Source organism: Erigeron canadensis, chromosome 1, assembly GCF_010389155.1.
Source record: "Erigeron canadensis isolate Cc75 chromosome 1, C_canadensis_v1, whole genome shotgun sequence".
In the NCBI taxonomy this organism is placed as follows: Eukaryota; Viridiplantae; Streptophyta; class Magnoliopsida; order Asterales; family Asteraceae; genus Erigeron; species Erigeron canadensis.
The window spans coordinates 26909423-26913367 of record NC_057761.1 but is presented as its reverse complement, the minus strand read 5'-3'; the positions used below and the strand labels follow the sequence as shown (position 1 = coordinate 26913367).

The 3945-nt window shown below is 35.4% G+C and overlaps 1 long non-coding RNA gene across 1 annotated transcript; it reads right to left on the bottom strand.

Moving 5' to 3' along the window:
- Positions 1-2588: 2588 nt before the first annotated feature.
- LOC122583271 lies at positions 2589-3553 on the bottom strand. The gene is made up of 3 exons (XR_006321316.1): positions 3429-3553; positions 3248-3349; positions 2589-3168 (listed from the first exon to the last, which is right to left on the bottom strand). It is a non-coding gene; the product is annotated as an uncharacterized LOC122583271 (long non-coding RNA).
- Positions 3554-3945: the final 392 nt, after the last annotated feature.

Here is a 3945-nt window from a genome sequence, read left to right as displayed (position 1 = left end):
GATTTCTAAGTTTTAATCAAATTAATGTAGTTGTAATTCCATTTTCAGCTTTGGTGACTTTGTTCACATGAGTCATAGAAGCATTAGATCCTCGAGGTTGGTGGTACTTATATTTCAAGACTGATGACGATTCTAGGAGGCTTGGAGTAAAACATGTGTTCTTACGAACACGACTAAGAGAGACTGATGAAGGCCTCTGTTTACGCATGATAATGCATAAAGCTGATAAACGCAACGTCAAGCTTTCTATTGAAGACAATAATTTATTCCTTGAAGGCCTAATGTTACATGGGACACAACAAGACTTACATTTTGTGTTGCCATTTAAGAAGTATCAGCCTGAGGATGTGAAAGCAAAAGTGAAGAATGGTGAATTGATGATTACTTTTGCCAACTTGAAAATGGATGATATCCATAAATTGTGGGCTGATCATAGTGAAAAGGATTTACAATAGGTAAATTCTGATGAATAGTTATTTTTCTATTAAGAAAATCTTTGATCATTAGTAGAATTATGTATCTGGAGTAGTTCTGGACTGTTGCATTAATTAGTTCATCTTTTGGAAACTTTGTGATTATATTTTAAAAGTGATGGAAACAGATTATATGCTAAAAAAACCAGTTAATTCCGACTGTTTTTATATCCAAGTAGAGGAGAATATGGAGCAATTCAAATAATACCAAATACGTTCAGAAATAAAGAACAAGAAGATAAACGACTGAGCGTAGATATGGGTCTGAAAAGAAAGTTATCTATGAAAGTATCAATACATAAATGGAGAGAGATCCTGTTTAGTCTATCCGGGAACAGTTGAACCTTTGGCGTTGGTATATGCAACCTAACGTCCTAACCATTGTTTTGAGTTAATTCCCAAAATGTGCTTGTCTTATAAAAGATGGATGTATGCCTTTTTTCAACTAGTGTTCCCAGTATATGCTTTTCTATATTATTATTATTTATTATTTTTTTATTTATTTTTTTTACATTACTTTCACCATGTATTTTAATGATTGATCTTTCTCATTTTTAGTAAATATATTACACTCTCATTATTCCAGATTAAGTTTTAAGTAATAACTTACAATCAATCATGCAAATTAACCAATTTGTTAAAAAAAAAAAAAAAAGCTTTTTTGATTTTATTTTTTAACACAAACATATTGCTTTCGAAAACTTAATCTTACACTTCGTGGGGTTTACTTTTAGTTTCATCACTTGGTAGTAGTCCAAGAATACAAGGCGACCCATGAGGTGATGGTGAAGTGAGTGAGGGCACCGATTGGGCGTGGCATACATTATTCCAGCCTGCTTTCATCCATGACGACTGTATGCGGTTGAAAACCCTTATTAGGAAAACCTCCTCGTGATCGACCTTGACCACGAAATTGTGCCTGACCCGGCTGTGAGTCAGAGACAGCAGCAGTGGGCGGTGGTGGTTGAGCAACAGTAGCTGTTGTTTTGTGGCATTCTTTCGAGCCTCCTCCTCCGATATTAATTTGGAGCGAGCATCTGGAGTAGTGGTTTGTTGTAAGAAAGTGGCAACACCAGAATTAACCTTTGCATCGACATCATCAGCAGCCAGTTGTTAATATGCAGAGATATTATTAGTATTATTTGTGTTTGAGAGTTTTTGTGAGGGGGGTTTACTATGATGATAGTCAATGAAGACAGTTTCGAGGGCTTTCCAAGCTTCCGTAGCAGTATATGTTGAAATAGTTTTCGGATAATGAATCATTTATCAATGGGAAGTGATAAACTTACCATAAAATTTGATTCATTTACTAAAAGTACAAGTTTTATAACCAACTTTATAAGTCACTAATGCATATTGGTGGTAGATATATCAAATTTTGTGGTACAGATATCACCTCCTTTATCAATGGGGTGGTCCGGATGATTTACCGGTTGCTGCTAAATTATAAAGGAGCTAAAAAGTAGTGAAATGTGAAAAAATAATGTAAAATATAAAAGCTTGGAAAGTATGAGTAATATAAAAAGGCATATAATGGGAACACTATTAGAAAAGAGGCATATAGTTATCCATATTTTAAAAAACAGACACATTTTGGGAATTAACTCCGTTGTTGTTGTAAGTGGGTCAAAATTGTCACATGGTCAATAGGTTGGGTAGACCCAAGACATATTTTTATTGTGTTACTGAAAACATTATTTTTGCATAATCAGCTATTTAGGAGGTTGTGTATGTTAAAGTAGGCTAATTGTGAAATTTGGTACCAATTAATTCTATAACTTAAAGAAATAACCAGATGTCAAACAACTGTTACAGTCTTAAACAATTGTCAAATACGCCACTGAAATGCTGTATCTCACATTATTTTTTTATTATTATCATTTTATTTTTTTGGTGGAACAGCTTGATGACTGTAGGTATGGCTTTGGCAAAACATTTTTCAAGCCTAATCCCTGCGTTACTCGAGATGCCAGAATTGTTCACGTAACTTTAATATTTCTCAAAGTCTCAACCACAGAACAAAGTATCTCCCTTAATTCTAGCTAAACTGTTCTTTTTTCTTTTCAGATGTGAAAACAGACAGTACGGCAGTGCTCATACATTTTGTTCAGAACATATCAAGAGAGGTACTGCTAATGCTTATAGTAACTAATGATAATGATAATACTGTCACTACACATAATTAAGAAAGACTATGAGGCAAATTTTCCAAATTTTTTAATAACACAAATAACTTGATAGCCTAGTAATTAATACCGATACCAATTCCAGAATTTATTGCTTGCCTGACTTTTTTTGTATTAATTGAACTTCACTGGGTACCAGATAGGTCGTGCTACCCCTCTTGTGTGTGCAAGAGGAAAGGAGATCTGCAAATCACCTCCATCCACGATGTCAGCAGTTATCTTGTCATGATCGTAGTTCAAAGCAGGTATTTTGATGAGATGCTTCATCCTTGTGGCAGGCGGAGAGTCTTCAGCAGAGGCGGCCACGAGAAGCAAATCATCATAGATAAGGCCCGTGAGGTCTTTTTATCCGAGTCCGTTTACACTGACAAAAACATGGAGGCCCTCATTGTCAAACCTATAGATGTAGTTGCCCTCCTCTTGTAGTATGTGAGATTCCAGCTTATCTTTGGTCCTCCTTACCTTGGTTGCATTGAAAAAGGCTTTTCCCGTGGACAAACAGAGAATCACTAGAAGATGTGAAGAAGAAACTCAGAACAATATAGGGACATCACATATATTAGTCCTAAAAAACAGCACAAGCGGGACCTGGTGCCATATGTCATATGTGGTACGCAGAAAGCAGCAGTAAACGAGGCCACTTAGTAAACTCGGATAACCTTGCATTATAAAGACTAGCTACCATCGCATCTGCATAAGAAGTAAAGTTTTAACTTAACTCAAGGAAAAAGATACTTGGAAAAACAAGAATTTGAAGGAGAAATTAAACCTCTCTCTGCTTTCTTATCGATGATGAACTTTAGATCACCAAGTGTTGGCTTTGTTCATCTTGACTAAGCTTCATCTCAGCTTGTTTTGCCTCCATATCAAAAAATCCATTCCCTTTCTCCTTGGTGGTATTGAAAAAACCCAAAACCATCGATGCTCTGAAAAAAACTGAATTCAATATTATGACAAGATTCAGCAAAACTCCATTCAAGCAACAACTCTCTAAAGATATATTAAAATGAGGCTGTCTCAAAACTTAAGTAGTCCAGCCCTATTGGACTTTCCAACTCTTGGAATTTTTTGTGATTTTGGAACTTTTCCAGATACTGGGTCTGTAAATAATTACTAACAGCTAAAGTGTTTCCAGGAATACGACTATGTTCATTAGATTCAGCTTCAACTGCTGCTGTGTCCCCCTTCCTCTTTAATGGCTAAGACACAATTTAGCGCATATATCACATTCACAATCATCAACTTTGTTAAAGTTTATAGCATCATTAATGAATATATCTCTGTAT